Below are 13,046 nucleotides of genomic sequence, written 5' to 3'. Positions count from 1 at the left end.
AATATATAATATTATATTTAGTTGTTTAAAAGAATATAATTAATATATTTATTTATTTAAACTTGTTAATTAAGATTGGATATATATATATATATATATATATATATATATATATATATATATATATATATATATATATATATATATATATATATATATATAATGTGTATATTGAAAATGAAGGATTTCGAGCCTAATTAGTAAACGACAACAACACTCAGTTGACGTATCGTTAGTTTTAATATAAATATATTACATGTTCATGAAAGACTAAAATAAAAGTTGAACTTTAAATCGATTACGAAGATATTAGACTTGTTAAAAATATTTTTACCTTTTAAGTTTAAATATTAGTACTCCGTACATATAATTTGGAACAGAAAATAAATAATTATTGAGCCTTTTTTATCAGGTTTCAAACAGTTAATGAGTGAAATAATTAAATATATTTAATCTAAAAATTTGAGATTTTTAGGAACACTTTTATCCGCAACTGTTTAGCAATGGACAACGATATAATAATCAAATTGAAACTGTCGGCAACACATGCCAAATAAAGGGCGTCCAACAACTATGTAACATGTGATTTCAATTACTATATACTTTAAGACTTTCAAAATTATATTCATAATATAATATAATATTTATTATTATTAATTATTATTAATATTAAAATTATATACTGTAATACATATAGATAGATAAGAATGCAGAGAATTGGAGAGATATCTCCTCCTTCAAAAAAATATCAACCGGCCACCCACCATCGAGCTCCAACATCACCTTACACCACCATTGAAGACCACTCGTCGGTCACCACGATCTCACCACCTCCACCACCCTTACACGAACACCCTACGTGATTCACCACTTATTTTTCTATCATTCATTGATTCGGTTTCCTTTCTATTTAAACCACCACGAGACCATCACTACTTCACGTTCTCGTTTCTTATTCGTAACATCCACCTGCTCGATTTATCTTGCTTCTATTATGCTATAACAATAGTATTATTTCTGTGTAAATTCAAAGAAAACTACTATTGCTCCACCTTTGTTTTCTGTTTCCTTTAATCGTTTAAATATGTTACTATATTAAATATTGGCTGACAATCAATAAATAAAGGTGACCCCCACTTGAGTTATAATAAGGATAAGCTCATTTGTATATTAAAATTTTGATGCATGATGTATAAACTATCGAAGTTGGGCGGGTTATTTGGTTACTCTCCGATTGGGCTTCTTCAAATTTAAAACCCATTTAAATTTTATGATGATGGAACCTTTCTGTTTCGATAGATACCATCACTTGTTACAATTCGAATGTTTTTTTTGTTGTTATTATTTCGTTGATACAAAGAGGGATATGAATGGATGTAAAGGTAATAAAGACGATGGGATGATACTTACTTAAGATGTTGATGATGATAAAAATATTCACGATGGAAATGGAAATCGTTAATGATGATGATTATAGTGATCGTGAAGTAAGTAATGACGGTGATGATAAATTTTTGTTAAAGCTACTGTTAAATGCCTGCTACGCATATTCTAAATTTATGTTTCTGTTTTCTAACGAAAGGGATGAAGACAAGGATATGTAGAATAATGATAATGGTGATAAAGTAAGAAAAGGTGTTACACGTACACTTCCACTACTTTGCAATCCAACTTTAAATTTTTTTTCCCTTGGGCCGATACAACATGAATCAATGGGCCGAAAATATAGTTCCTGCGGATTGGGCCACGAATTGGTTGTTTGGACTATTTAGTGTTGGGCTTTTAAATTTCTGTTGGGCCTTATGTTTCCATTTTTATTGTTAGGCCGAAAATGGGTTAAATATAATCGGGTCTGTTATGGTTTAGAAAAAGAGAAACAGATGGTTGGTTAAGGGTATTGTGAGCTAAGCGAGAGGTTAGGGGTTCGAGTCTCGTATGGAGCATTTTTTTTTTGGAAAAGGCTTCAAGAGGGGTATACACTCTTAACTTCATTCCTATTATCATTATTATTATTAGTAATTATTAAAATTATTATTATTATTACCATGATTATAAATAATATAACCATTATTATTATTATTATTATTATTATTATTATTATTATTATTATTATTATTATTATTATTATTATTATTATTATTACTATCATTATATTATCAAGAGAATTTATCATTTTTATTAAAACTATTATTCTTACTAAAATTAACATATTTATTAAAGTTAATATATTTATTAAGATTATCATCATTAAAATTAATATTATTATTAACAATACCACTATCAATATTAAGACTATCACTCTTATCATTTTTAGCATTATTACAAGTAAATATTCTTATATAAAAATACACTACAATAATATTAATTTTTCATATCAATATACTTTTTATTATTAAAATGATATTAACTAAACTATATATATATATATATATATATATATATATATATATATATATATATATATATATATATATATATATATACACACACATATAATGTATCAATTAATGCATAAATATATATTATTATCATCTATAAACACTAATAGATTTTATTATTAACCTATTAAAGAATGATAAATAATAGTTATATAAGATATATAAATTAAATGTATTAAACTATCTATACCTATATAACATATAATATAATAAGTATATTATTAATAAATATATATATAAATGTACTCGATTACGATTACATGTATATTAATAAATATACAAAATGATATAGGTTCGTGAATCCGAGGTCAACCTTACACTTGTTCATTGATGTTATATGTATTTTTACTATGAAATACAGTATGGTGAGTTTCATTTGATTTCCTTTTACTCTTTACATTTTTGGGGCTGAGAATACATGCAAATGTTTTATTAACTGTTTTACAATAATTATATGCGTGAGTTTCATTTGCCCTTTTTACCCTTTACATTTTTGGGCTGAGAATACATGCAAATGCTTTATTAACTGTTTTACAATATTTATATGCGTGAGTTTCATTTACTTCCTTTTTAAATGCTTTTGCAATATATATTTTTGGGACTGAGAATACATGCGCTGCTTTTATAAATGTTTGACGAAATAGACACAAGTACTTAAAACTACATTCTATGGCTGGATTATTAAACCGAATATGCCCCTTTTTATTAAGTCTGGTAATCTAAGAATTAGGGAACAGACACCCTAATTGACGCGAACTCTAAAGATAGATCTATCGGGCCCAACAAGCCCCATCCAAAGTACCAGATGCTTTAGTACTTCGAAATTTAGATCATGTCCGAAGGAGGATCCCGGAATGATGGGGATATTCTTATATGCAAATTGTTAATGTCGGTTATCAGGTGTTCAATCCATAAGAATGATATTTTTGTCTCTAGGCATGGGACGTTTATTTATGAGAACTGAAAATCTTGTGGTCTATTAAAATAATGGAAATGATTATTTATGTTAAACTAATGAACTCACCAACCTTTTGGTTGACACTTTAAAGCATGTTTATTCTCAGGTATGAAAGAAATCTTCCGCTGTGCATTTGCTCACTTTAAAGATATTACTTGGAGTCATTCATGGCATATTTCAAAAGACGTTGCATTCGAGTCGTTGAGTTCATCAAGATTATTATTAAGTCAATTATAGTAAGATATATTACGAAATGGTATGCATGTTGTCAACTTTCGATGTAATGAAAGATTGTCTTTTCAAAAACGAATGCAATATTTGTAAAATGTATCATATAGAGGTCAAGTACCTCGCGATGTAATCAACTGTTGTGAATCGTTTATAATTGATATGGACTTCGTCCGGATGGATTAGGACGGGTCACTTCAGTTGGTATCAGAGCGGTGGTCTTAGCGAACCAGGTCTTGTATTAGTGTGTCTAACTGATAGTTGTTTAGATGCATTAGTGAGTCTGGACTTCGACCGTGTCTGCATGTCAAAAGTTTTCCTTATCATTTCGTGTCGAAAATTTCCTGCTTATCATTCTTAGTCTAGACACATCTTACTGCATTGATTGCATGAATAGTGTATAGACAAAATTCATATATTAGCATATCTACTAATTCATATCTTAGCGTATCTATTACTGTAGACCTTGCCTGATATCTCTCGTAAATTTCTCCTTAATTTAAGGGATTTTGGTACTATATATATCTATGCATATTATGTACTGAGAATACCATCCAACTATCATTTGCTATCACTAAACTTTTCATACCAAAAATCTTTTCTGTGATCGCGTAAGATGGCCTCTACGAATCGACCAAGTTCCTCCGACTCTGAAGACAGCGTGACGGGAGCGCACCAATCGATCAACTACCGTGATTTCTTTAGAAAGTGGGGATGGGTTCGCGAAATACTTACCCTATGGAGAAATGAAGAAGGTACTCCATATCACGAGCCGAATTTACCACCTAACATCGGAGTGCTCTATCCGCTTACCGGCGAACCTGTTCGTAATGCCGTTTTCACTCTTTTTGCACGGATTTTCCGCCTCGAAGGTCGACTCGATGTCATTAAAGATAGTATTCGTCCTCTACTCCCAGATTGTAATTAGATAGGATTATCAAAAGAAGTTAGAAGACTTCGAACTAAATATCAAGAATTGACAAACCTTACGGAAGAATGGGTAGAACTAATTCATAGGCTCGAGCGTAAAGTAGAAACCTTGGAGGTGACGGTGTTCGATTTGGAAGCTAGGCTCGCATCTACTACGCAGGTACCACAAGTAGTACCGACACCAACACCAATACCACCAGAACCAACATCATTTCCATCACCACGAGCTTCGTAAGCACCACAGACACTGAAGAGTACTGAGAATGATGAATTATGAAATAATAATTCATTACTTTCTGTTCACGATTGAAAGATATATGTATATATATTTATGTATATTTCGAGATCGTAATAAAAATTATTTTCACATTAACTATGACGTGTGAAACTTTAATGGGTAGGTAATACCCGAGAAAGATAAAAGAAGCTTTAAAGAGCCTCTATCATAATTAATTCACATATGTTATCATTCACATCTTTCATCAAACGATTTAACAATCAATAACTGTAAATTCATGATTACATATGAATAAAATATATGTGTAAGTATATTTTCATAAAGATTGTAATTAAAAGTTCTTTCGTACAAACTGTTAATGGTAAAAATATTTTAACGGGTAGGTAATACCCGAGGAATATTTAGATTTCACATAAATAAGTTACACTGTACATTCTTCGAATCTGATTCAACAGTCAATTACTATCCTACTTACATCCATAGATATACGAATTCGTTAACCGCATAATAACCATTTTCATTCAATTTCTTATTTGAATTTGACCTATCAGAATCCAACAAGTGGCATAATGAAGAAAACATTGGACAAAATAAAATTTGGTAGAAAAAAACAAATTAACTATGAGAAATTTTGTTAAGAATCTACGCTAACAAATCCTAGCTAACTGTTTCTAGCTAACTGTTAATTCCGCATTACATTTTAAATTATCGCAATTTATTTATCGCAATTTAATTATCGCAATTTTAATTCTCGCAATTTTATTTATCGTCATTTAATTTCTGTTATTTACTTACGCACTTTATTTATCGTCATTTAATTTCTGTTATTTATTTTACGCACTTTGATGTCGTGCGAGGTGTATATAAAATAGCTTATATTTTACTAGGAAAGACTATTAAATACGATACAATTTTACACAAGATATTTATTTATTTATAGAATGGATATACTTAAACCTTGCTACAACACTTATAGGCAGTGTACCTAATCGTACAGTAGTGTAGTTTTTAGTAAGTCCGGTTCGTTCCACAGGGAAATCTTTAAACAAAGCTCAACGCTATATTAGTTTACTTTTATAAAAATACAAACATATATATAAGTAATATTATTATTATAAAGGGGGGTTTTTACCGTTTAATGACCGGTTTGTCGATTTTAAAACTTTAGTCGCAGTTAAAACCTAATGTAAAATATTAAATAAATAAAAGACTTAAATTAAAACTTAAAGTAAATAACAATAATGAAATTGCGAATAATAAAAGTGCGATAAACTTGTGATAATTAAAAAGTACGATAATTAAAAGTGCGATTAAACAACAATAAATAAAAGTGCGATAATTAGAAGTGCAATTAAATATAAAATAAAGGAAATTAAATATGAAATAAAAGAATTATGCTTATTTAAACTTCCGTAATCATGATGTTTGACGTGTTGATTTTAGTTTTATGCTCATGGGTTAATTGTCCTTTGTCCTGGATTATTTAATATGTCCGTCTGGTTTTTGTCCATAACAGTCCATCAGTCATAAATATAAATTGCAAGTGTCCTTGTCAAATTATTATTATACCCGAAGTTAAATATTCCAACTAATTGGGGATTCGAATTGTAACAAGGTTTTAATACTTTGTTTAATGAATACACCAGGTTATCGACTGCGTGTAAACCAAGGTTTTACTACTTTGTTAACAATTACACCAATTACCCTTGAATGTAATTTCACCCCTGTTTTAATTATTCTAGTGGCTATTAATCCATTCCCGTGTCCGGTTAAATGAACGATTATTCGTACATATAAATACCCCGCCCATCGTGTCCGATCGAGTGTATATGGTAATTTATAGGGACGCCCAATTGCAAATCTTTATATTAACATTAACAAACTTTCATTTAGTTAAACAAATATAAAGCCCATTAATAGCCCATAGTCTAATTTCCACAAGTGTCGTTCTTTTGTCCAAACCCCAATTATGGTACAAAGCCCAATTACCCAATTTTAGTAATTAGCCCAACATCATGATTACTTCGTTTTAAATAAGCATAATAATAACTTAGCTACGAGACATTAATGTAAAAAGGTTGAACATAACTTACAATGATTAAAAATAGCGTAGCGTTACACGGACAGAATTTCGACTTACACCCTTAAAACATTCGCTAACATACCCTTATTATTAGAATTAAAATTAAAATTAAAATTAAAATATAAATTATATATATATTTATATCGTATATATGAGAGAGAGATATATTTTCTGTGTCTAAAACTCGGCATAAAACTGGCTTTATATAGGACCTGACCAGCATTTTCACTCCATGCGACTCGCATGGATTTTGTGCCTCTGGCCATGCGAGTCGCATGGCCACCCTGGATCCAGCCAAATTGGTTTGTTTTCTTCTTGCCGACGTAATATAATAATAATATATAATATATAATTATATATAATTATATATATATATATATATATATATTATATTATATTCTTGTGCATAGTAGACTAGATATTTTTGGTCCGTTGCGTCGGGCGTTTCTTCTTGGCTCAGGTCCCGGTTCCGGATTTTCGAACGTCCTTGCGTACAATTTAATATCTTGTACTTTGCGTTTTGAATCTTGTACTCTTGTAATTTCGAGACGTTTCTTATCAATAATTGGAACCTTTTTTATTGTCTTTTGTACTTTTGAGCTTTTTGGACCTTTTTGTCTTCAATTTGTCGAATCTGCCTTTTATCTTCTCTTTTTAAAATTTAAACGAATATCGCTTGTAAATAGAACAATTGCAACTAAAAGCTTGTCTTTCTTGAGGAATAATGCTATGAAATATATGTTCGTTTTTAGCATTATCAAATATTCCCACACTTGAGCGTTGCTTGTCCTCAAGCAATATCGTCTTGAAATACTAGAATCACTTCTTTATTCTTCACACTTTGTACATCAGTGATTTCTATACGGCGGTATAAACAATGGTAGTAACGATATGGTTTACAGTCCCACATGACTATAAAAATTTAGATCCATTAAGGAAATTGGATCTTTATGAAAACATTTGATCTTTTGAAAATTAAATCTAGTTTTTACCCTAGATAAGTTTTCCGGAATAACCCTTTACCGGTGTTTGCAAAATATTTTTGTGGGTTTGGTGGGTTTCAGATTTGAAAATTTTAGCTCAAACTTGCGGTTTTGTGTCACCCAATTGCTAACCTTGTATTTGGAAAGCAACACGTCCAGTTTACTTGTTCCGTATATTACCTTTCGGCAAACTACCGTCCGGTTGTAAAGGAAAGCGTTGAACAAGCAACTGTTAAGGCAATGTCCCGTGACATGCTTTTGATTATGGTCTATAACGTGTCGGACGCAATTACTATCCTTGGTAGGAGCAATAGTAAAGCTCACCCTTATAATTTTTCGGCCTGGCACAAGGTCCTGTCTTTGACCACTATGCAACCACCGTTCTTACGGTTGACACCCGATTTAGTTCAGGTGACCTAATGAATTCCAGGTGAATTCCTAGGATTTTACGTTCAATGGTAATGAACGCATTGAAAATGGGTTTTCAGAAAACAAATCGGCTTGTAGTTTTGATCAAAATATTTTCTCGTTCAAGCTCGAGTTTAGATATCATTGAATTCCATGAGTTTGAATTCTCAATCTTTAAGGTCAATCTCTAGGATTGAGTAATATCAGTCTTAAAAGCTGATTTTTAAGGAGATTATCCTTTCTGGGGATCTGATTCATTAGTCTTATCCAGCTAATTTGCATGGTGCCTCCCCATTGTACGAGATAAATCCTTCTCATGGTTAGGATAAATCTGACCACTTGGCGACCCTGTTTGATGCTGAGGTCCGTGGATTTCCAGCAGATTTTAGAGATGACTTTTCTAGATTTTTCGTCAACCTACAGCTGGTCTGGACGACAACTTCATGACCTAAATCAAGAAGCGCGTGTCTTTTTCGGAAGACTTTACTTCCTTTTAATGATGGAATTGATTCATCGTGTAGATCCATCTCTTCTTTTCTTTCATCGGGTAAAACAGTTTAGTTTAGTCCAAAGCAAAAGTATTTTCAATTATTTGTTACAGATATATGTGACATATGTTTAAAATAACTTGGTAAATTTTCCCACACTTGGCTTTTATTTTCCTTTTTATCGTCCTCTATTCCATTTTAAATGAATTTTAACATTGTAGTTTGTTTCTCAATTTATGTCCTTTCCGAGGTAACAATAATTTCGGTGTTAAAACCTAGTTTTATCGTTCATAAATATGTATAAACATGATTTTGAGTTCATTTAATTGAAAATTTTGAAAAATTTTACTAGAATTGGGTAGTTAGTATATAAGACTAGGGCTGTTCTTTTTTATCAGAGAGCACTAGATTCTAATACAACTACTGCTTTACTAGTATTTTTAATGGTAACCAAGTGTTTAATATAAAAATTTTAAAATCCGAAAGAATTTAACCCCTTCCCACACTTAAGATCTTGCAATGCCCTCATTTGCAAGAAATAAGTAACAATTTAAATTATTGAGGGTGATTTGTGTGAAAATGATTAAATTTTTACCAAAGTTTCCAAATATATTGGCGTTTGTTTGCTGAATGATAAATGGTGCACATCATTTGTTCATTCCGTCTTGTTGTTATTTCACATATATTTTGCATCTTTGTCGTCAAAAATTACTTGCTTTTGCTGAACTTAATGCCAGTCTTTGAAAACGCGTTGTTTTACCCTGTTTTGTGCATAAAATAGAATACATACAATACAAATATAATCATACATGTAATTTGAAATGGAACTTTGGCATCCCACTTTCAAACTATAAGAAAAATATTAGTACACAATAATAATAAGAATATCAAACATTACATAAACGTAATAAAATGTTAAGTATTTAAAATAAAAATAAAAATTATAAATTACCAACTTATCTCTACTCATCAGGAGGTGGGTTAGGAGGAAAATTAGGATATGGATCCCAATTCATGTTCGCGTCCGGGTTCCATGGCTGATTATAGGTGAACTGGTATGCTGCGTCATAATCATATGAATCATAGGGTGGTCTCATTTCTGGCTGATGTGCGGGATAGTATGCGGGTCGGGTCGGATAATACATCTCGCCAGGCTGCAACTGGCTTATAATTTGGCGCTGATGATAATCCCATCGGCCATGCTCTCGTTGCCGGGAATGCTCGTAGTCATTCCGACGTTGCCATGCCTCGTACTGCATATGCCTATCATAGTTCGTCATGTATTCATCCTCCATACGAACGCCTAAATCAAGGGCAGTCTCCCGAACAACTCCTATAATGTTGTTCGCCTCTTCCATTTCGTCATCCGAACCTCTTTCTACCTGTCGCTGAGGTCCCTCGTATCGATATACCCGACCACGTCTCATCAATAATACCCTTGCACCGTGATAAAGGTTTGAACTTATAGTTTCACCTTCGTCCTCTATTTCGTTCATTGGACCCCCTTGGTGCTTATCCACACCTAAATACTCTCCAATGAGAGTAATGAAAATACCACCACCTATAATACTCCCCGATTTCATCCCCGAAACTACATTAGCGAGATAATAACCAACACAATAGGGAATGTTCACGAAACTCCTCGGGTCTCTAATACACTTTAGGTAGAACAAATCGTTTACGGTCAATTTCTCCTTATTCTTACCCCTTTGTGTAATTGTGTTTGCTAAGAATCTATGAATCACCCGGAGTTCAGCTCTGTCTATATCTAAGTATGTATGATTTCCACTGGCGTGAAATTCATTAAAGTGGGACATACGCCTCCAGACGGCGTTAATATCAAATTCCCTATCTATCCTTTCTCCTTGGGCAATCAGGCTATTACAGTCGGGGCTCAAAAGTTCAGCAGGGGTGTAAATCTGTAAGGCCCTGGCTAAATCTATCATGGACATTCTGTACATGCGTCCACCTAACAGAAATCTAATAAAGCTTCTATCATCTATCCTCCTAACATCACTGTTTAACTTAATAGTACTAAGTAATTCTATACACCATTCCCTATATATGGTTCTACGAATTGAAAATAGGCGCATCCAATCGTTAAACTGAGAATTACCATACCTTTGCACCAATAATTCCCGAATCGGTTCGGCAAGGTCAACTGTTTCCAAAGGTACCCAGTCAATTGCCCTTGGCATTTCAACAACCTTAAAGTAGAGAATGTGCATGTTCTTTTGATAATCTGGATACTCTATCCAACATCGATCAAATCTCAGATTTGGGTGTAACTGATCTTCATTAATGTCTAAGCTCAGAATCATTTGATGTGGAGCGAATTGACGAAACTGACTCATGAATAATTGATCTTGATCGTGATAAGGAATATGTTGCTCCTCATGTTCTTCTTCTTCTTGTTGCATATGTTGTTCTTGTTCATGAAACATTTCCGGTTCGGGCTCTGGTTGTCTGGACGATGATGCACCGTCCGTATCTGTATTTCTCTGCAAAACACATTAAACACAAAATTTGTGCATCCAAATATGCATTAGTGTTAGCAAAATAATAACTTGAAACAATTATGATGACATGTTCAATTCATAACACATTTTATACACATTTTCTTAACAATAACAATTCTACACTTTTACATACGAAAATGTGTACAATGTTTTATCACATTTAAACTCTTAAACATGTCAACAATAATCATTATAGCAATTAAACACTTGTTACATGGCATTCAAATCAAACTAGTGCTCATTTTCATATTTTTGTCAAGTCTACACTTTGTCAAATAAGCATATACGAAAAATGTACATCAAGTTCATAAGCATTTATCTCAAATAACATGCCAAAATAATCACTACTAGCAATGAAACAAGTTTCAAATAGCCTTTATATCAAATTATCCAAGTTCATGAATTTTTAGACTTAAAAAGTCTACTTTAATTCTCAAAAACATGTTTAGGCTCAAAGTTTGGATCAATTAACTACCTAAACATGTTACACTACTTAATTTAGCAACAATTCATGACAAAAATCGGCCATAACCTGTTTATATCAAAAAGCCCCAAATTGCTCAAGAACACAAACCCTAGATTCTTAAAATTTTGAAGTTTTTAGCTTCAATTCATGTTAAATAGCTTCTATCTAGGATATACATGCATAATATAACAACAATTTAGCTCTAATTACACCTAAAATTAACAAAATCAAAATATAAAATTTCTAGCTCAAGAACACAAAAATTCGAATTTAAAGAGATTAGGGGTGAAATCTTTACCTTTCTCCTGAAGGGGTTGAGACTACTGAATCTAGGCATGATTGTTGTGAAGTTTTGCAAGAAATTTGGTGAAAAATGGCGGATTTTTGAGAGTATTTGGGTGCAAGTTCGTGTATATATGTGTGTATTGTGAGAAAGAAACAGGCCGCTGGAACTTTTTGTATCTGACCAGATTTTACTCATCATGCGAGTCGCATGATATATGCCTACACCCCATGCGAGTCGCATGGGGTCTGATTTCTGGTATTTTAATTTTTTTTTTTATTATAATAACCTTATACTTTTAAAACTTAGAATTAATAAAATTTTAAAATTTTGTTTCTTTTTAGGACGAGGTCGTTTCGGGACGATGCCCTAGTCCGTCCCTCGACAAAATTTTAAAATTTGTCTTTTAGTAGCGATTGTTTTAAAAGCTAAGATTTTTGGGTTTTTTCAATGTTTTTGGCATACTCTAATTCAATAAGATTAAAAATAATGATAATAAAAGTTCTCGTCCCTCCCTCGGGTAAAGCAATTTCGGTTCAAAGACCTAGTCTTCAACTTACGACGAATTTTAAAAATCATATTCTTAACTTAATGAGATAAAGTAAATTTTTGTTTTTAAATTCACACAACTTAAATATAAAATTCAAAATTAAAAAAAATCACACCAAACTTAAAATTTGAAATGCATAAAATTAAAAATTCATATTTTAAAAATTAAAAATTCACACCCGACTTAATTTAAAAATTCAAAAATTCATATCAAACTTATATTAATTTTTCAAATATTTACAATTTTAAATATATTGTTTTTACAAAATTTACAATATTAATTTAAGATTTAAATATTAAGATTAAAAACATGGTAAAAATAAAATTAAAAATCTTTTTGTCTTTTTATCCCACTTTAATCAATCAAATATTATCAAAAATATGCGCCCCTCTTTTCGGTAAAGTAATTTCGGTTCCAAGACCTAATTTAACTCATGACGAATTTTTGAAATATTTTGGGTTGATTGTTTAAAGA

The sequence above is a fragment of the Rutidosis leptorrhynchoides genome, chromosome 7, assembly GCF_046630445.1.
Source record: "Rutidosis leptorrhynchoides isolate AG116_Rl617_1_P2 chromosome 7, CSIRO_AGI_Rlap_v1, whole genome shotgun sequence".
NCBI lineage: Eukaryota > Viridiplantae > Streptophyta > Magnoliopsida > Asterales > Asteraceae > Rutidosis > Rutidosis leptorrhynchoides.
Note: the sequence above shows the minus strand (reverse complement) of the source record.